Below are 22,676 nucleotides of genomic sequence, written 5' to 3'. Positions count from 1 at the left end.
GACACTTAGGCTGATGGTGGCCCTGCACTTATGTACGCCCCTTACTGGGCTCTTAGGAACCTGGAGAGGTCAATCGTGGATAGTCTAAGGGAGAAGTATTGGGGGTTAGGGGTTGACACTATTGAGTCCAGTAATGAGTTCCACGCTTCGACAACTCGATCGTTAAAGTCATATTTTTTAAAGTCAAGTTTGGAGTGGTTCGTATTAAGTTTGAATCTGTTGCGTCCTCTTGTGTTGTTGTGGTAGAAGCTGAAGTAGTCATTGACCGGTAGGACGTTGCAGCATATGATCTTGTGGGCAATACTCAAATCGTGTTTTAGGCGCCGTAGTTCTAGGCTTTCTAGGCCCAGGATTTGTTAGTCTATTTTCGTAGGATATTCTGTTTCGAGTGGAGGAATGAATGGTTAGGGTTAGGGTTAGGGTGAAATATCTTTGGACGTTTTCAAGGTTATTAATGTCCTGAGATGTGGTATGGGTTCCAGTAGTATCATCACCTAACCCCACCAAACTTTACCCTTAGACTATCCACTGTGGACTTCACCCGCTTCCTAAGAGGTCCGTAAGGGGCATGCATTAATGCATCAGCGTGCCTTCTGTCCCCTGATCTGATGTTTCTTTTTTTACTAGTATCAAGTATATTTTATTTATTTATTTATTTATTTATTAGATTTGTATGCCGCCCCTCTCCGAATATCATTAGATCTTTGTATGCCACCAATATGTACTTGACAAAACAAACAACTAAAATAAAAATAAATAAATAAAGTATAAGAAATCCAGTAATTAAAACAATCTAAATTTAACTTTAAAAAAAAATGCAATAATCCAATTTATCTAAAACCCCAATTATCTAAATTTATCTAGAACCCCTAGAGTCTTCGGAGAAGGGCGGCATACAAATCTAATAAATAATAATAAAAAATAATAAACACAATCAGTCACATTCATTCTGCTTACACTAATGGTCGCAGCAGAGTATTCATGGTCATTGGCCCCTAGCTTACCATTAGAGATGTAATATACAGGTATTTGAAGATTCAGGTTACCTTGCTTGGAAGTACTTATGTAATCCCTTGCTTTATCTTTTATTTTTTAATTCCTTCCCTTAAGTTATTCTGAATCTGCCCTGAGTTAAAGAAAGGGAATATCATTTTCACTGTTTTTGTTACTGCTTGTGGGTCTGTCCATGTCTCTAACTAGCAGTCCTCATTTATGTAGAGAACCGAGAACCATCCCACAAGGATCAATATTTTAATGTGACTTATCAGAGTGGTTTGTTTATTTAAAAGCCCTGGATCCCATAAAGGCCAGGCAGAGGGACTTTTTAGACCCAGACACTCCGAACTCCTGCCCTAATACTGTAAATGTACAGCCACGTGGATGACGGACAGACCCTCGCTTGGTTTTGGAGAGGACCTTTAATAATGGATGAAAATCACAGGATGGTACAGTGTTATGGGGAATGGTGAGTGATTTCTATGGGTATGTTTCCTTTAAAAAAGGACTTATAGGCTAAACAACTTACTCTTCAAGAAAACCTCTGGTAGAGAAGAGTAGCAAAATAATATTGAGATATTTATCGAATTGTACTCTATGGTTTTATAAGGTTGTTTATTGTCCTGATACCAATTGCTTTAGGGCAAGTTGATTTTTAATGGGGGGAAATTGATTTTTAATGGGGGCAAGTTGATTTTTAATGGGGAAATTGGAAACTTCCTTAAACCAAGTTAATGGCCTTTTAGGCTTCCTCCCCGTGAGTAGGAGTTCACCCTTTGAATAGTTAGAATAATTTGTGGGGGAGGGGGGATCAGGATTTTAAAGAAGCTTTTTTGGCATGGCCAAAAAAGATTGGGAACCACTACATGTACAAGCAGTAGAGGAGGGAAGGAAGGAAGGGAGGGAGGGAGGGAGGAAGGGAGGAAGGGAGGAAGGGAGGAAGGGAGGAAAGAAGGAAGGAAGGAAGGGAATATTCTCATTCCAATTTCTCAGTGGACCTTTTGTCAATGAAAGAGTGATTAAAGAAAGAAACAAAATTAATTCCTTAACCCTGCTGTTCTGTTTAAGAAAAGTAACAAATCTTCTGTTCCCGGGTCACCCTGACCCGGACCGAAAACTCTTCATTTGCAGTGCTTATGTTTGGTCTTTTTGAAAGCTTTTTTCACTTGGAAAGTAGTCTGAACATTTCTGCACACAATGATATGAAAATTGAAATGAAAAAAGTAAATCTTATTGGTTTATTTTGCGGATATAATGCACGCCCCCCCCATTTTTGTGAAATTTTTTTCAATTTATGGATAGTTTTGCTTGCAAAATGCATTCTATTTTACTAAAGTTGGTATGGGATTGGTAGCTTGAACATTTCTGAACATAATGATATGAAAATTGAACTTGAAAAATTGATGCATATTGGTTTATTTTGTTGATGAAATGCATGCCCCCCCGTTTTTTTAAAATAGTCTTCACTTTATGGATAGTTTTGCTAGCAAAATACATTCTATTTTACTAAAGTTTGTGTGGGATTGGTAGCTTGAACATTTCTGAACATAATGATATGAAAATTGAACTGGAAAAATTGATGCATATTGGTTTATTTTGCACATAAATGTATGCCTCCCCCCGTGTTCAATTATTTCAATTTATATAAAAATTATGCTGTTAATTTCAAACTTACATACTTTTTTTTAGTAAAATGGATTTGTTTCATAAAATTAGTCCTCTGGCTACAATGTGGTTGATTTTCAAAAGGATATTCCAAATATTTCTAGACAAATATGTATAAACAGTGACAATAATGGCACATAGCAAGGCCGGGGGTGGGGGGTGGCCTTTTTGTGGCAAAAATAAACCAATAAGAACCATTTTTTTCAGTTCATTTATATTTTTCTTATATTCAGAAATGTTCAATTTAGTATATCAAACCTTTTGGGGGGAAATTCCTTAGGGATTTGTAGCCTTAAAAAAATAGAAATTGACACGAAATTAAAAAAGGATGGGGGGGGAGGGGCTTTTTGATCAAAATAAAAATATAAGTCTCAATTTTTCCAGTTCAATTTTCATATCATTATGTTCATAAATGTTCAAACTAGTTTTCCAGTTGAAAAAGTTTTCAAAAAGATCAAATTCAAGTACCTAAAAAAATTATTTTTGGTCCGGTCATATACGAACAGAAACAGACTCGAAGTTATGATTTTTTTTTGCCCAGAAAACAATTAGCCACCACCCCAAAAATATTTTTTGATGATCAGCATTGTTAAATTGAGTAAATGAATGCCTAAGATTTTAAAGAATATTTCGGATTTGGAGGATAAAAAAATAAAAAGTGAAAATGGTTGCAAGCAGCCGAGGGGGGGGGGAGGCCTTATTTCTGATATTAAAAAACCAATAAGAATCATTTTTTTCAGTTCCTTTATATTTTTCTTATATTCAGAAATGTTCAAGCTACCAATCCCACACCAACTTTAGTAAAATAGAATGCATTTTGCAAGCAAAACTATCCATAAATTGAAAAAAAAATCACAAAAACGGGGGGGCGTGCATTATATCCGCAAAATAAACCAATAAGATTTACTTTTTTCATTTCAATTTTCATATCATTGTGTGCAGAAATGTTCAGACTACTTTCCAAGTGAAAAAAGTTTTCAAATTGACCAAACATAAGCACTTCAAATGAAGAGTTTTCGGTCCGGGTCGTATGTGACCCGAACAGAAGATTTGTAACTTTTTTTGCCCAGCAAAAACTAAGCCCCCCACCCCCCAAAAAAAATTCTCATAGAGAGAACCCCTGAAATGATGAAAAGTCATGAAATTTCAAGTTTCAGATATGCAGGGAAAATTTTTTACAGGGACTCAAACTTGGCTTCGGGTCGCATACGACCCGAACAGAACAGCAGATATCAGGGATGTGAACTCTTGCAAGAGCACAGATTTTCATCTACAAACAAAAAATCTCAAATTGGGATTTCCCGTGTATGAAAGAAAAAGGAGAATTTTGTATGAAGTCTCAGCAACTCTTCCTGCTAGCTGCCAGTATTATGGTAGAACTAAACCTTAAAGCCTACTTGGGGGGGGGGGGGGGTCATGCTATTAACAAGCAATTCAATTGATTGGTCATTGTCAGAATTAAAGGGATAGGCATATTCTGATATTTCCATTGCAGTCTACTGTCTAAATGACAGCAAGAAACTTTTTGAAATATTTCCTTCTGTACAGTCCAATCAGTTTTGTCTCCAAGGGATTGAGCAGAAATTTTTATTCTGCATTCACATAATTCCTTCAACCAAAATTCCACCAGAGGGAAATTAAGAACCTGATGAAAAGATTCTTTTGATGTCCAGAAATAACCAGCAATAATTTTCAGTTTATACATATATAATCTTTCTTTAGCTGCACATCTTGCCGCCACACCGTTCTAAAATGACGAAAAAGTATCAGAACACATTTTATCCTTCTTTTATTGCTTGCTTTCCTTTGAATAACCAATACACAACAGCGGACCCATGATTTCCACACCAGTGGAGGAATTCTCAATTTTTAAAGCTTAATTTCATAGCTGGTTCAGCCTTCTGTCCTGCCCCTCCAAAAAAGCATGTTAGTATTTTCATTTAGATAATTTACTATGATATAGCAGCAACAAAGTGTAGTTCAGTTTAGTTCATTTTATCAATTTGACAGGGCAACCAACCATGGATTTTCTTATTGCGCTACGGCTAGCGAATGTACATTCTTCCTATTTTCCATAATCCAAGTTATTTGAGGACAGCAGGCTCCAGCAAATGGATCTAATCCCTGTTGATCCCTGGATTCTGTAATTCTTGATCTTAATTTGTACATTTCTTTAGACCTCTATTTAATATCGCTGTGCATCCACTTTGTCATTAATTGAAGAAATATTTTCTGATAGCCATTCAATGGTTTCTGGGATGGCATCACACTATAAATAACAACATCTTCTGCTCTTGGAGAATCTGCAGGTTAGATTATTAGCTATTATTCAACTCAATTCCCTGTGCACATTTTCTAATAAGACATTTTTGAGAGCTAATCTCTAATCTTCTGTCTTAAGACCTCTGTGAAACTTGATTCCCAGATTTCATAAAAAGGTACCCAATTTGGGGAATAGTTTTGTGAACATAAAATGAGTAATTCTGTTTATCTCTTGCATTCGTGTCATAAGAACATAAGGAAAGTGTTGTGAGATCAGGCAAATGACCACTCCACAGTGCCAGATAATGCCCAACCAGATATGTATCCTGGAAGTTTAAAAAACTAGTTATAGCCAAGCTCCAATGAAATGTCCAGTAAGTACCAGTGATTACGGGGGTAGTAAGAAGCAATCAAAGATAGTAGTTATTGGTAGCCAAATCTCCCACTAATTTTTCTAGCCATATTTTGAAAATGGCATAAATAAATAGCCTCCCCTCCTCTGGTGGCAGTAAATTCTACAGGTTATGTATCCCCCCTTATTCCTGTCCTCCATCTTATTCAAACTACCAAGCTAGAACCTCTGCATGTGCTCAAGCGCACACATATACATGATTCCAATGCATAGATCCTTGTGTTTGGCTACTCCTTGATTCCAAAAGGACCACAGATATTGCGCCAGTTCAGAGAGACGGCACAAATGAACCCAGGCAGAAAAGATTCATATAGTGCTGAATCTGGATTTCATGAATGCCTACATAAAGGTCAATTTAACATCCATGCTTGGCAGAATCATTCATCTCAAAAAACTAAGCTATGCTTGCTATGACCTTCTACCAGCTCACATGCTCCTTTTTATGGTCCAGATTTCCATAGGAGAAAAAGGAGACTTAATGTAGCTTCCTGTTTTAATTTCTTTTTAAGCAATTAATTAATTATTAATTATTAATTAATTAATTAACAATTCTGCCGCACGAATCCCAGCGACCAGCTAGGTCCCACAGAGTTGGCCTTCTCCGGGTCCCATCAACTAAACAATGTCGTTTGGCGGGACCCAGGGGAAGAGCCTTCTCTGTGGCGGCCCCGACCCTCTGGAATCAACTCCTCCCAGAGATTAGAATTGCCCCCACCCTCCTCGCCTTTCATAAGCTCCTTAAGACCCACCTCTGCTATCAGGCATGGGGGAACTGAGATATTATTTCCCCCTAGGCCTCTACAATTTATGCATGGTATGTTTGTATGTATGTTTGGTTTTATAAATAAGGGTTTTTTAGTTGTGTTAGTATTGGATTGTTACATGCTGTTTTTATCACTGTTGTTAGCCGCCCTGAGTCCATGGAGAGGGGCGGCATACAAATCAAATAAATAAATAAATAAATAAATAAATTAAAGCCTCCAGTGATGAAACTTCCTGAATGTCTGAAGGCAAGCTGTTCCATTGGTTGGTTGTTCTCATTTTCGGAAAATTTATTTCTAGGTTGAATCTCTCCTTGGTCAGTTTCCATCTATTATTCCTTGTCTGGCCTTCAGGTGGCTTGGAAAATAGCTTGACCCCTTCCTCTCTGTGGCAGCCCCTCAAATATTGGAACACTGCTATCATGTCTCCCCTGGTCCTTCTCTTCATTAGACTAGCCATGCCCAGTTCCTGCAACCGTTCTTCATATGATTTAGTCTCCCGTCCCCTAATCCAGTGATTTTCAACCTTTTTTGAGCTGCGGCACATTTTTACATATACAAAATCATGGGGCACATTGAGCGGGGGGGAGTGAGGGGGCTAAAAAAGTTTGGACAAAAAAAATTATCTCTCTCTTCCTCCCTTTCGCTCTATTTCTCTCCCTCTTTCTCTGTCTTCCTTCCTTCCCCTCTCTGTCCATCCCTCTTTCTTTCTCTCTTCCTTCCTTCCTCTCTTTTTTGCTATCTTTCTATCTCTCCCTCCTTTCCTGCCTCTCTTTCTCTTACTTTCTTTCTTTCTCTCTCTTTCTCTCTTGCTTTCTCTCTCTCTCTTTCTCTCTTTCTTTCTTTCTCTCTCTCTCTTTCTCTCTTTCTCTCTCTCTCTCCCTCTCTTTCTCTCTCTTGCTTTCTCTCTCTTTCTCTCTTGCTTTCTTTCTCTCTCTCTTTCTCTCTTGCTTTCTTTCTCTCTCTCTTTCTCTCTTGCTTTCTTTCTCTCTCTCTCTTTCTCTCTCTTGCTGAACTTTGCGGCACACCTGACCATGTCTTGCGGCACACTAGTGTGCCACGGCACACTGGTTGAAAACCGCTGCCCTAATCACCCTGGTTGCTTTTCTCTGCACTTTTTCTAGAGTCTCAGCATCTTTTTATAGTGTGGTGACCAAAACTGGATGGAGTCTTCTAGCTGTGATCTTACTAAGGCTTTATAGAGTGATTATTACTAGAAAGAAACATGCTGAGGGGGTGAAATAAGAGAAAATTTTTGAAAGGCAACAAGTGGAGAACTTCAAAGTTTGATCCTCAGATTGGAAAAAGAAAACCTTAAATAAGGCTGAAGGATTGCACTGTAATCTTCTTATCTGGAAGTTGAATCTGACAGAAAATTTATCCTCCTTGCCCCCTATTATTTAATAAGTACAGACTTGTTGGATGCTATTAAAAAAGAAAAGAGCCGGGGTGGCGCAGCAGGTAGAGTGCTGTACTGCAGGCCACTGAAGCTGACTGTAGATCTGTAGGTCAGCGGTTCAAATCTCATCACTGGCTCAAAGTTAACTCAGCCTTCCATCCTTCCGAGGTGGGTAAAATGAGGACCCGGATTGTGGGGGCAATATGCTGGCTCTGTTAAAAAGTGCTATTGCTAACATGCTGTAAGCCGCCCTAAGTCTAAGAAGAAGGGCAGCATAAAAATCGAATAAACGTAGGTCATAATATATATATAGAGGAATGGGAACAGATTTGGAAGAGAAATATTAAATTAACAAAATCCACAATATATAAAGAAAACCAATATAAAATGCTATACCGTTGGCATCTTCCACCCAAAAGACTAGCTAAAATGCACAAAAATTACAGCCCAATGTGTTGGAAATGTAAAAACACTCAAGGCACCTTCTTTCACCTATGGTGGTTATGTCCAGAGACAAGAAAATACTGGAAAATAAATAAATAATTGGTTGTGTCAAATAACAAATACAAAAATAGAATATACGCCAGAATTTTTTCTATTGGGTATTATGAGAGGTAACTATTCTAAAAATGTAAAATATTTAAGCTTGCATATTACAACAGCTGCAAGGATTGTATTTGCACAGAACTGGAAAAATCCGCAAATACCTGAAGACAATGAGATTATCAAGAAAATATACGACTGTGCAGAGATGGACAGATTGACAATGGAACTTAATAATCGAAAAGAATCAGACTATTATGAAACCTGGACAAAATGGTACCAATGGACAAAAAAAAGAAACTTAAAAGAAGCATTGAAATAAAACATCAAGAAATCTAAAAGTAATTAGAAGACAATGTTGATAGGAATGTATATGCGATGTAGATTCATCTGTAAATATGACTATGTACTTAAAAAAAAAAGGAAAAAATTAATAAATATATATATTTTTTAAAAATCAAATAAATAAATAAATAAATAAATAGATAGATAGAGACAGACAGACAGACAGATAGATAGATAAATATATATATTCTCCAAATGCTTTGGGTATATATTCCAGGAACCAAGGGTGTCTTGTTGATCAGGAATTATGGGATTGACAGAACTCAACTGAAGGTTACTAAGTAAGGGAGATAGAGAAGGCTGGATTGATAGACTATCTTTGCAATTTTTGACCCCAGGTTTTGAATGCCAACCAGGGGCTTTAAAAAGCCAGGAACACCAGATTTTTCACTGACTTTAACACAGGGGTCCCCAAACTTGGCAACTTTAATACTTAAGCATAACTAGCTGGAGAATTTTGGGAATTAAAGTCCCCATGTCCTAAAGTCGCCAAGTTTGAAGACCTCTGCTTTAACATTACATATTAGTGGTGGCTCTTCAAGAGAAAAGGATCTTCTCTTGTTTGAAACCCGTTTCTTTTTACCTGGATATCCTGAGAATTGAATCTGGTATCTTCGGCATTCAAAGTAAGTGATCTTCCTAGTTTTGTGAGTAATTTCATTACAAGTGATTGCTGACAGTTGCAAGCAAAGACTTGTATGCGTACATGCCAACCAATGATTGTTTTGGGTGAAACATTTTTAGGGCATTCTCCTCTGAAAATGAAGTTGAATGTCTTCATTATTTCAGTCTTTCATTCTCAAGCAAACCATTTTCAATTATCTTGATTTTTCTTTCAGAAGCATTCAATCAAATGTGGCGGGCAAGGAGAAGAAAGACTTTCCACCTTATTGAAAGCCAAGCTTTCAACAATAGCAAGATAACATTGCCTTTCAGTTCCCTGATAAATTCTCTATTTTATTTCTCAAAAGGTGGACAAAAAACCCCCCTCCTTTCACTGGGTTTTCTTCCGCAAATAATAGGATAAAAAGTGGTCCTTTACTAAAAGGAAACTGCTGAAAACTAATTATTTTCGAAATGGCCTCTCCTCACAATAGCACTTGAATCAGCCTGGTTAAAGACTGTTCTTTATTATTATTATTTTTTCCAAAGGAACTATTGAAATTCGAATGAAAAGCTGCAGATGGCAAAAGCAAAAAGAGAACCGCTCAGTCTCCAAGTGTTTCTTTTTTAAAGAAAGTAAAAGTAAAAAGGATAGTAAAGATTTTATCTTCAGTTTTTTAAACCCCCTTTATTTTTCCTTTTGCAGAGCCTGTGGGTCAAGAGAATTGAGGATTACCCGTTCAAAGCAAAAATCTTGGAAATTTCCTTAAATGCATCTTCACTTTTATTGATTATCTATGCATACAGAGTTGATATTAAGGTCAGAGACGAAAGAAAAACCCAAACCAATAATGAAAGAGAGAAAGAAGGTAATGACGATTGATTAAGTTCGGTGTTTTAACACGAGGCTTTTCATTTCCTGCATTCTAGGATTGAGAGAGAGAATCTGGGCCAAGGTCACCCACCTGACTTCCTACCCAAAATGGGACTAGAACTCACACTCTCCCAGTTTGTAGTCCAATGCCATAGCCATTATGCCAAACTGGTTCTCTAGGTAGTAAACTTTATAAACTGTAATTCTGTTTCCAAAAGCTAAACTGCCTGCTATTATACATACAGGGAAGTGTTTTTAATAGGAAAGTGAACACAAGAACAAGGGGACACAATTTGAAGTTAGTTGGGGGAAAGATCAAAAGCAACATGAGAAAATATTAGATTAGATTACATTTATTGGATTTATATGCCGCCCCTCTCCGCAAACTTATTTTACTGAAAGAGTAGTAGATCCTTGGAACAAACTTCCAGCAGACGTGGTAGATAAATCCACAGTAACTGAATTTAAACATGCCTGGGATAAACATATATCCATCCTAAGATAAAATACAGAAAATAGTATAAGGGCAGACTAGATGGACCATGAGGTCTTTTTCTGCCGTCAGACTTCTATGTTTCTATGTTTCTATCTCTTCAAACCCAGAAATAGTACACTGTTATCCTTGATTCTCAACTTTGACAACATTAAGAGGTGTGGACTTCAACCCACAGATTTCCCCAGCCAGCTATGTACATCTTAATATTCTTAAGATTAAGAAACAGTGTTCGGAAATAAACAAATACAGTGGTACCCCTACTTATGAACTTAATTCATTCCATGACCAGGTTCTTAAGTAGAAACGTTCTTAAGAAAAAGCAATTTTTCCCATAGGAATCAATGTAAAAGCAAATAATGCGTGCAAACCCATAATGGGTGCAAACCCAAACCCACAAGGCTACTTCCCATACACTGCCTCCCATACACTGCCTGCTGCTGCTGCTACCTGCTGCCTCTTCCTTCCCATGCTGAAGGGCTCCCCTCTCCTCTCCCTCGCTTTGTAGACGGCGCCTTTCCTTCGCTGTGGTGACTCCTCGGCTGCCCAGAGCGAAGGGAACGTTTCTGTTCTCTGGGCTCTGGCAGAGGTTTATTCCCTCTCCAAGTGCCTAGAGAAAGGAAAATGCTTTATTCAGTCTGGATTGCCATAGCCTCCTTAAGGGCCATCGAAAGGCTCCTCTGGCAGCCCAGAGAAGCCCGAGATGGCCGGGATGAAAGGGGGAATGGCAGGAAACTGGCCAGGCCTTCGTGCCGCTCTCAAATTTTCTGGGAAATTTTTCTAGGCTCGGGTTCTTAAGTAGAAAATGGTTCTTAAGAAGAGGCAAAAAAATCTTGAACACCCGGTTCTTATCTAGAAAAGTTTTTAAGTAGAGGCGTTCTTAGAGGTACAACATCAACACCTAACAATATATATACAGTATATATTGTAGATATAATTTTCTTATCTACTAAAACATTTTTGCCAAAGCCTTTTAAATTTCTATTTTTCTTTAAGCTATCATATCTTCACCGCTCCAACAATTAAACTAATTAAATCATAAATCATATGTATTTAAAATAGTATAAATCTTGAACTACTTTAAATTTGTGTTTATTATTATTATTATTATTATTATTATTATTATTAGTAGTAGTAGTAGTAGTAGTATTTAGATTTGTATGCTGCCCTTCTCCAAAGACTCAGAGAAGACTATAATGCTACCACCAATTCTTTTTTCATCATTTCATTTACCATCTCATTTCTAATTTTTTTACATCACTTCCAAAATACTTATTTATTTTAACCATTTTTAATTTCTATCCATTCTTTATCTTTAATCTTCAGACAATCATTATTAGGTTGATATATAATCACTCAGTGATGGCTAGCAATTGGGGAACTAAAAATAACTATGGCACTTTTATAAAAGACTGAAAAGTTATTTTTTTCTTTTTTCTTTTGGCTGAAAATGGACAAAAATGAATTGGTGCTTTCAAAATTTACTGATTAAAAGAGTTGTTTGTAGCAAGAAGGGAAGAAAATATATAATTTGGGAGGTTGCAAAGGTTAATAACCATTTTTTGGTAACTGCTGTAAAGATCAGAAGTCATGTCTTCAAATATTTCTTTTTTCTTTCCCTTTCTTTGACTTTTTCAAAATTTTTTCCTACTTTGTTGTATTTCCAATCATATCTGTATCTGTTACTGTAACTTTAGTATAAAAATCTTTGTCAATAAAAATTGTACGACCCAAGAAGATCCAGTATCAGTAACTGCCAGATTTTATTTCTCTGACTGAATGAAATTGGCTGAATCTGATTAAAAGCATGCCTGCTCTGATTAAATCTGATTAATCTGAATCTGATTAAAAGCATGCCACCTCTATTTCATGATATTTTCTTTTTGTTCTGTACAAGCGTCATTTCTGCACCAGCAATTTACAGAGATTTCTTTTAGTGCTATCATTATAACAAAACAATGCTTGGGTGATGTTAGGAATGTATTACAGGTAGCAATACCTCAACTTACGACCACAGTTCAACCCACAATTTCCATTGCAAAGCAAGACAGCTGTTAAAATGAATTGCACCCCATTTTACAAGCCTGCAATATAATCCATGTGACTCTGGAGGGTTGAATTAATCTATATGTACAGTATATAAGCCAAATATCACTCACACATCATCATGAAATCTCCAGAACCGTAAAGTGTACAAACTTGAAACTTAGCATATATGGCTTCCAGGTCCTCATTAAGAACTGATTTTTCGAAATGACCATCAGATCATTAGTTATTTCTTATATTATTATTAACACACTCTGATGCTACGGAGTTAGATGTTCTACTCCCCCTCCCCACCTGAAAAGAACTCTGTTCTAACTACCAGTGGACTTGTGGAAATGAAAGTCTCAAACCAGGATTTCTCATTATTTTCAGTTTCTTCTTCCAGGGCATCTGCAATCACTTTGGTTCTCCTTTTGTTTCTAACATAAGCAAATAAGTCATTTGTAGTTAGGTACCTCTTGCAAACTTAAAATCATCTTGAATGCTTAGCTTTCTGGCATTGTCCTTACTCTTTCTGAAATCTCTCTCATATTCTTCTTTAGTTATGTTTTTGTCCTTCCATTTCTTATATGTGTCCCTTTTCCATAACATTTAGGGAGTTCTTCATGTATTCATACATTTCTTCCATTTCCCCCTTTTTGTTGGAATTATTTATAATAGCCTCCTCAGTATTGCATCTCATGAGACCTCTGATTCAACATGGACAGACATTTAAACATTTAAACATTCAACATTTAAAGATCTTGCATAGACCTCCTTTCCATCAGAGTTCTTTGAACTCTCTTGTTCTGAGATCTAGCATGCAGCTCCGAATCTTCTTAGAATATAGTGAGTTTTAAATTGCTGTGTTCTAGTAATTTAGTAAGTAAGTTAAAAAGTGCAATAGAAAAGTTGAAAAAATAGTTGACTAAGCAGAAATGTTGACCGTCATACCATCATTTACTTCTTCAACAGTTATAAAGTGACTTTGATCAGAACAGTCGCAGGAGCCGTTTAGTCCCCGGCAAATCCTAAGTCATTGAAGAATTTGTTTGTTTATTTATTTGTTAAATTTATTCACTGCCTGTCTTGGTGTGGGTCTATTCTAGGCGGCTTACAACAATAAAAAGGAAGAAATGAAAGAATGCCAACAAAACAGAAGTAAAAAAGTTTACCAACATTGCCACTAACGTTAAGTTTCTAATTTATTCGAAACCCCTCCACAGCTATTACTCTTTAAAAAATTGGTATCATTTCTGTTGATATTTTTTCCCATTTATATTAATTTCATTTAATAATTCAATAATTCACAAATAATTCCCTCAACACTGTCAGACTTTCTACTAAATCTGCACTTCTATTTCTACTAGTTTTCCCCATCATTCCTATCATCCTTTTCCTCCCACTTAGGACTGTATGACTGTAACTTGTTGCTTGTATCCTAAGATTTTTATTAATATTGATTGTTTCCTGATTGCTTATTTGACCCCTATGACAATCATTAAGTGTTGTGCCACATGATTCTTGAGTATCTTTTTCTTTTATGTACGCTGAGAGCATAGGCACCAAGACAAATTCCTTGTGTGTCCAATCACACTTGGTTAATAAAATTATATTCTATTCTATTTGTGATTGTTAACCCCTTTTATCCCTCTTTCTTGCAGGTCTCTTTGGCTGTTTTTCATAAATCTAGCATTATGAATATTTCATTCCTCCAAGATTTCTCTCCTGCTGGAGCTTTGGAGTGTGACAATGGTGTTTGTATCCAATCTGTCAAACGCCATTATCACACTAAACAGCTACTGTTAGATAAACCATCAGGTGCAGGGAAAGAAGGAGGAGGAGAGGGAGTTGATGTTAACAGAGGAAGATAAGAATATTTGAGAAATCCATTATCTGGCAGCTATGAGAGAATACCACAATGACATGTCATGACAACCTTGCTTTTCATTACCAAAATGTCAAGCAATAAATAATATATTCTGTTTCTTAAGAATGTACGTGGTGATCCAACTAGTTTTGCTGAGATGGCATGACTTAAATGTACGTTCATCAATTGTAATACTGCTCAAAAGCAAATGGTTATGTAAATTAATGGGAACAAACAGCCTACGTACCATGGTCTCTCTTTTTCTCCCCTCCCTCTCCAATCTCAATGGCATTATTAAATATTCATTGTATTTATTAATAAGTTAATACATATGGCTATTTTAGCCTGAAGCAGTAGCTGTATTGTTGCATTGATCTTAAATAAATAAGCTGGATCATGGAAGCATAATTATATTTGGGTCTCAGCTGCAAGCCACTCAGCTGTGAATATGTTAATCATTTTGCCAAATGTTAAAGAAAATAGCAGCCAACTTCTCACGGTGTCTGAAATTTGGCAGAAAATTAGCCAAGATCCATTCCCATAACTTCAAAATAAACATTCCATTATTGTGTGGCCTATTACTTTGAAATAAAATTTGGGCTGCAAATACAGTTAACTGGGAATGTTAATATTCAATCTTTAATTTCCACTGTTGGTTATACTATTCCAATGTGATTTGGAAATTTCATCAAAAACACCTCTGACATCACCATCTTATATATAGGCAAAATGCCTACTAAATGTCTAACAATAACTCACAGTGCTTTTTATCAATTGGTCGCACTGTAAAGTTTACTCTGTAATCAAATTTATGTATGTACTTGCTAGGTTTTTATCCTGATGTAATCATAGCTGTCTCTGAACAATGTTATCAAAATCAGTTTTTCTATTAATTTATCTTTCTGCTCAAGGGAGAGCCCAATTCATTCATTCTTTGGCTTCCCAATTCATGTGGTTTAATAAAAGTGTTTATAAAGTGTGTGTGCCATATTTGCAGTGTCTACATTTAAAGAAATTCTTCCAACGTCTTAAGCTTGCATTTAAAAACCTATTGTGCAACCTGGACTTCAGATATATATCCATCCATTCATTCATTCATTCATTCATTCCAAAATACCTCTCAAGTCTTTGATTTACCCTGCTTAAATATATCATCCCATACTTTATAGCAAGAAGAACCATTTGGTATGTTCTGTCGAGCTCTCTGGTAGAATTCAAAACAATGTTCTTTATACCAAAAATGCAAATAAACAGAGCACTCTTTTTGTATAGCAAAGAGCACTCGTCTCCAAACAAATTGGTAATTTGTACAAGTCCCTTATCAGTTCTGTGATACTTAGCTTGCAGCTGTGAGGCAATTCACAGTCCTTCTTCTTTCACAAAGTGAAACACACTTTGCCCTGGTTTAGTTTCAAAGTGGGGGGAAATCAGCACACAAAAGGTCAAAGTCAGTAAAGCAGTCATGAAACACAACGATCAGATAATCCTCCACAATGGCCAAACCCACAGGCTGCTATTTATAGCAGCCTTACCAATTATCACAGCCCCACTCAACCACAGGTGGCCTCATTTTCTTTGATAATAATCTCTCAGTTGTTGTTGCCTATGCATCGCTCTCTGCATGCGTGGCTGTATCATTAACTCTTGTTCTGAATCCAAGGAGGAGCTAGATAATTGATCTCCTTCTGAGCTGTCTGCCCCACTCTCCTCCTCCCGGTCACTCATGTCTTCTTGGTCAGAGGAGCCTTCATCAGCAGATTCCACCGGGGGAAAAACAGGCCTGCAGCATGTGGATGTCTCCCCCACATCCACAGTCCTTGGGGCAGGAGCTGGGCCAGAGCTAACAACAACAGGGTATATGAGATAAATCATTTTAATGCAAAGGATCATGATATAGCCAACTAACAATCATCTTCTAGATCAGACCTGAGCAAGGGGCAGCCTGCGGGCTGCATCCGGCCCACCCGGTGTCTGTGACCAGCCCGCCTGCTATCTGTGACCGGTCCACAGAGATCAGGGTCTGCTCCAGTGCGAGGATGAAAGAGCTCACCGCGTCTGCTGGGACTCCTCCGGTTCCTGCTTTCCTCATGATTCATCAGGAAAGCAGGAACTGGAGGAGTCCCGGCAGACGCCATGAGCTCTTTCATTCTCGCACTGGAGTGGACGCCGACCTCCTACCAAGAGCAGCCGAGCACAGAAACCACGCAAACACTCCAGCGCAGTGACTATGGTGCAACATGTTGCCGTAAAGCAAACAATTAGGGTTCTGTAGAGTGGGTCTGGGTGTTTAGGTCAGGCCAGGGTCTGGGTCTTTACAGTATTGGGTAGAACTGAGTTAATTATATTAGTCCGGTCCTCTAAAACCCTCCCAATTTCTCATGCGGCCCCATGGCAAAATTAATTGCCCACCCCTGTTCTAGATGATATGCAAGTTCTCTATTGGAACTGGCCCTGCTCTTCCCAGAGATCCAGCTGGTTCCTACCCTCCTGGCCTTCCAACAAGTCTTGAAGACTTGGCTTTTCCTCCAGGAGTTGGGTAATGTCTGGATGAACCCAATATAGTTGGTGGTGGATATATGCAGAGCTGTGTTCAGTAGTGGGCTGCTGCTGGTTCGGATGGGGTTCAGGCAAACTGGTATTTCTGACCAGCAGCTGGGCCCGCCCACCTATATTGGCGCTATCCTGTCCTATATAATTGCCGTGTGTTTGATGCTGTGCACATGTGTGAAAGGTTTGCTCGCTCACATTTCTGTTTCTGGATGAACTGGTTGTTACATTATGTCACACCCACTTCTGGTTGTGTTGAGCTGAGGAGCACCAGAAATCTTTGCAATTTTTTTTGCTGTTTTCATTGTTGTTTGTAAGCAAACTATAAATTCATTGGCCCATCTATAACTAGTTCATTAAGAATATTCAGATATTTAGCTGAGGGCTGCCCGCCACTGGCGTTAACAGTGCACTCCTGGTGGTACGCGGGTGCAAGATTCGGCTTTCTGAGCTGGTGCATGCATGATTTCACCAATTTTTGCCGATTCCTTTGCTTCTGTGCATGCACAGAAGCAAAAAAACCTGGCAAAAATTGCTGAAATCTTGCTTGGGTGAGTGTCCTCATATGAGATTTGGTTTCCTGTGCATGCGCAGAAGCCAAATCTCACACAGGGGCATGCATGCCCCACTGGGTCTTGCACAGCTACACACACATCCTCGATTTTACTACCACTCTATAGAGTGGCCCACACCGGCAGCTGCCTAACACTGGTAATGTAAAATAATGTAAATGTAAAATAATGCACTTGGACAAAAGGAATCCTCAATGTGAGTATTGTATTGGCAGTTCTGTGCTAGCAAAAACTTCAGAAGAGAAGGATTTAGGGGTTGTAATTTCTGACAGTCTCAAAATGGGTGAACAGTGCAGTCAGGCAGTAGTGAAAGCAAGTGGAATGCTTGGCTGTATTGCTAGAGATATAACAAGCAGGAAGAGGGTGATTGTGATTTCCGCTGTATAGAGCGCTGGTGAGACCACATTTGGAATCCTGTGTTCAGTTCTGGAGACCTCACCTACAAAAAGATATTGATAAAATTGAAAGGGTCCAAAGACGGCTACAAAAATGGTGGAAGGTCTTAAGCGTAAAATGTATCAGGAAAGACTTAATGAACTCAATCTATATAGTCTGGAGAGCAGAAGGGAAAGGGGGGGACATGATTGAAACATTTAAATATGTTAAAGGGTTAAATAAGGTTCAGGAGGGAAGTGTTTTTAATAGGAAAGTGAACACAAGAACAAGGGGGCACAATCTGAGGTTAGTTGGGGGAAAGATTAGAAGTAACGTGGGAAAATATTATTTTACTGAAAGAGTAGTAGATGCTTGGAACAAACTTCCAGCAAACGTGGTTGGTGAATCCACAGTAACTGAATTTAAACACGCCTGGGATAAACATATATCCATCCTAAGATAAAATACAAGAAATAGTATAAGGGCAGGCTAGATGGACCATGAGGTCTTTTTCTGCCATCAATCTTCTATGTTTTTAATATTTCTCATATTTGTGGGTTTAATCATTGAGCAGATGCTGAGGTAAATTAACTTGTTTTATTAACGGATAACAGAATAACCATAACCAACATGTCTGACTAGAAACTGGCTGTCACTAGCTGAGAGCTCCCTTTTATATAGCAGCCTCTTACTGATTAACCAATCACGGCTTATATACTTCCAGCTCCTGTCACTGCCCTCTAGTGGCCTCTCAGTACACTGCACCCCTTTCCACCGAAAAGTTTATTAAGAAGATTGGGAAGATATTTTCTGGTACTATGGAACAGAGCTAGGAAATAAGTAATCTCCTAATGTGATTGTTTTTAGAAATCCAGAGGTTTAATCTAGATCAGACAGTCAGGAAGAGACAGTCACAGGAATGTTTTGATTATTTGTTCAGATGGAAATGAAAGATTCTTCTTCCAATGGGTGTGGGGGTGGGGTTAGCAGGTTTATGCACTGTTTATTGAATACTTAATAGTTTTTTAAATTGTCCTTCCTTCTCTTGTACCTTAGTATGATCCTTAATTACTTTTAAAATAGGAAATAATTAAACGGTATGTTTTTATCCATAGACACTTTAATCATTGTAATCATTATCTAAAACTGCACTTTTATAGAAATTAAAGAAAATTGAGCTACTTGACTAATCTGTTATCATACTGAACCTTGTGGGTTCAGGACAAAACCTTAAAATGTTACTGTGCTCCTCAACAAATAACGCTGACTATCATTTGTCCTTTTTGTGGCTATTCAAATAATGTGACTTAATCAACTGGAAAAGAGTCCAAGCACCTATTTGAAAACTTATCTTGGTCTGTAAGCCACTCCCTCTAGTAACATGACCTTTAAGCCACCCTGGTCACGTGATTGTCAAGCCACTCCCACCTGGTCACATGGCCAGCAAGACATTCCTATCCGGTCACATGACCAGCAGGTCACACCCACAAAATAAGCCACGCCCACAGTGTAGCAATAAAAAGTCTGACAGCCCATCATGGGGCACACAAGACATTGCCCTATGGCAGCGCCAGCTGATTTTCGGCCTTCATTTTGAACATTTTGCTCTCTCCAGGCTTCAGGAAAGCCTCCTGAAGCCTGGGAACAGTGAAAAATGGCCCAATGGCCCAATGTGAAATTTATTTCCAAACTTCTGGTTGGCCCGTTGGGCTGTTTTTTGTCATCTCCAGGCTTCAGGAGGCTTTAGTGAGGTCTTTAGTGAGGTCTGTGAGCATGTGTGGGGAAGAGGCAGCACAGGGGTGGTTTTGCGCATGCATGGGGTCAGCATCTGAGGAGGGCATTGCATTGTGGGTTTGGCATGCACATTCATGCTATCGCACACACAAGCACCCTTTTGGCATCCAAGCCAAAAAAGATTTGCTACCACTGTCCTAAAGCGTAGTTTTCCTTTTTAAAAATGAAAAACTCCCTATTTGGACAGGGAGTCACTGCTCACGGTCTCCTCGAGGTTCGACTACTGTAATGCTCTCTACATGGGGCTATCTTTGAAAAGTGTTTGGAAACTCCAGATCGTGCAGAATGCGGCTGCGAGAGCTATCATGGGCTTTCCTAGATATGCCCATGTCTCATCAACACTCTGCAGCCTGCACTGGCTGCTGATCAGTTTCCGGTCACAATTCAAAGTGTTGGTTATGACCTATAAAGCCCTACATGGCATCGGACCAGAATACCTTTGGGACTTCCTTCTGCCGCACTAATCCCAGCGATTGATCAGGTCCCACAGAGCTGGCCTTTTCTGGGTCCCGTCAACTAAACAATGTCATCTGGCGGGCCCCAGGAGAAGAGCCTTCTCTGTGGTGGCCCCGGCCCTCTGGAATCAACTCCCCCCCCCGGAGATCAGGACTGCCCTCACCCTCCTTGCCTTTTGCAAATTACTGAAAACCCACCTATGCCGCCAGGCTTGGGGGACATAACTGACCCTTAGCTGTTTCATTTTTTGTATGGTTTAATTGGATGGTATGACAGTTTTTTATAATGGGTTTTTTATAATTGTTTTTAATATTAGATTTGTGCTTTGTATTTTGTAGTGAGCCGCTCCGAGTCTTCGGAGAGGGGCGGCATACAAGTCTAACAAATTATTATTATTGTTATTTGTTGTGGTTCAGCCTGAGGCTGCTCAGGGACTGGCTGTGTCTCTGCTGGCTCCATGCCCGGAGGAGGATGACAGCGAAGAGGAGGGGGATGAACAGTCGGACGGGGGAGAGGAAAGTCAGGAATGGGATGAAGGAGAACAGCATGAGAGCCCCGGGGGGGGGCCCTCTCCCCAGCCAGTAGCTTGGAGTCATTAGGTGATGAAGCACAAGCCGTCATTGACATGCGACAGAGACGGTCAGATCAAAGAAAGGAGCAATTAAAGAAGTATTATCAGCACTGAATTAGGAACAGCTGGGCTTGGGTGTGGTCCTCCTTAGCAGGGTTTAAAAGGCAGGCAAGCCCTTGAAGCCATGTGGAGTGTTATCAGTTGGAATTACGGTGTCCTGCTTTGTTCTCGGCGTCTCTGTTCCTGGCTTGTGGCCCAGCAGTTTGGAAGACCTGTGGGAGGTGTAGGTCTGCTATCTACAGCCTTGTCTTGGCAGTAAGAATCCTGTATTACTGCATGGACTTTTGCCTTCGTGGATATATCTGAAGATACAGCATTTTTCTGTTTGTAAGGACATTTTCTGTTACCTGTGTTTTTCTTGAATTTTATAAACTGCCTTTGCCTTTTACCGGTGTGTCTGACTTCTATTATTGGGTTGGTATTGGCTTCTGGAGTGACCCAGACAGAACATTGTTGTTGTTGTTGTTGTTGTTGTTGTTAACTTGTTATTATTATTAATGGCTGGGAAGGTGAGTTGATCAGGGATCAGGGATGCCATCTTCCACAGAATTAGAATCACAAATGAGGTGATTTGTATTCGGTCCCATGTCTCTCCTGCATTCACACAGGGATGATGACCTCTCTTTGACGACCTTGTAAGATCAGCTTCTTGGAAAAGGCCATCTCTAAGGTAACCTGGCACCGTAACATGTAAAGCTTTAGAGGTAATAAACAGTACTCTGAATAGGGCCTGGAAGTCCCAATGTGATGATCCAAGAACAGGTGTTTTTCTAGAGTGATGGGATCCACCTACCAGCCATCCTACTCTTGCATTCCGAACCAGTTGTACCTTCTGAGTTATTTTATGTATTTCAGTACAGGTAGTCCTCAATGTACAGCCACAGTTGAGCCCAAAATATCTATTGCTAAGGGAGACATTTGTTAAAACATTGAAACTCCAGAGAAAGTGCAGAGGAGAACAACCAGGGTGATTAGAGGACTGGAGACTATAACATATCCCTCATCACCTCGAAGTTTGATTTACTGCAATGCTCTCTACATGGGGCTACCTCTGAAAAGTGTTCGGAAACTTCAGATCGTGCAGAACGCGGCCGCGAGAGCCATCGTGGGGCTCCCTAGATTTGCCCACGTTTCTGCAACACTCCATGGCCTGCATTGGCTGCCGATCGGTTTCCGGTCACAATTCAAAGTGTTGGTAATGATCTTTAAAGCCCTACATGACATTGGACCAGAATACATCCGGAACCGCTTTCTACTGCACGAATCCCAGCGGCCGATAAGGTCCCACAGAGTTGGCCTTCTCCGGGTCCTGTCGACCAAACAATGTCATTTGGCGGGCCCCATGGGAAGAGCCTTCTCTGTGGTGGCCCCGGCCCTCTGGAATCAACTCCCCCTAGAGATTAGAACGACCCCCACCTTCCTTGTCTTTCGCAAATTACTCAAGACCCACCTTTATCGCCAGGCATGGGGGAATTGAGACATCCTCCACCAGGCTTTTATATTTTATGTTTGGTATGTATAGTGTTGTATGGTTTTAAATTGTTGGGGTTTTAGATATGTTTTATTTTAATATTAGATTTGTCTCACTGTTATATTGTTTTTGTATTACTGTTGTGAGCCGCCCCGACTCTTCGGAGAGGGGCGGCATACAAATCTAAATAATAATAATAATAATAATAATAATAATAATAATAATAATAACAACAACAACAACAACAACAACAACATATGGTAGTGATGGCCAACCTTTTTTTTCATGCATGCTCAAGTGCCCATACCCATAATTCAATACCTGGGGAGGGCAAAAACAGCTGCCCTCCCTGGAGGCCCACTGGTGGCCAGAAACAGCCTTTTTCCCAACTTCTGGTGGGCCCAGTAGGCTCATGTTTTACCTTCCCCAGGTTCCAAAGACTTCCCTGGAGATGGAGAAGGGTAACAACATCCTCCCCATCCACCCACCCTGGGAGGCTCTCTGGAAGCCAAAAATGCCCTCCCAGAGCCTCTGTGCGAGCCAAAAATCAGCTGGCCAGCACACACATGCACATTGGAGCTG

The 22,676-nt window shown here is 39.3% G+C and overlaps 1 long non-coding RNA gene across 2 annotated transcripts; it reads left to right on the top strand.

The window, feature by feature from the left end:
- Positions 1–1,326: 1,326 nt before the first annotated feature.
- LOC139162768 (uncharacterized) lies at positions 1,327–15,229 on the top strand. 2 transcript variants are annotated; one of them, XR_011558376.1, is made up of 3 exons: positions 1,327–1,465; positions 9,693–9,855; positions 14,043–15,229. It is a non-coding gene; the product is annotated as an uncharacterized lncRNA (long non-coding RNA). The 2 variants fall into 2 exon arrangements; XR_011558377.1 differs by having other exon boundaries at positions 12,051–15,229.
- Positions 15,230–22,676: the final 7,447 nt, after the last annotated feature.

The sequence above is a fragment of the Erythrolamprus reginae genome, chromosome 2, assembly GCF_031021105.1.
Source record: "Erythrolamprus reginae isolate rEryReg1 chromosome 2, rEryReg1.hap1, whole genome shotgun sequence".
Lineage (NCBI taxonomy): Eukaryota > Metazoa > Chordata > Lepidosauria > Squamata > Dipsadidae > Erythrolamprus > Erythrolamprus reginae.
Note: the sequence above shows the minus strand (reverse complement) of the source record. Positions and strands in the feature narration are given on the sequence as shown.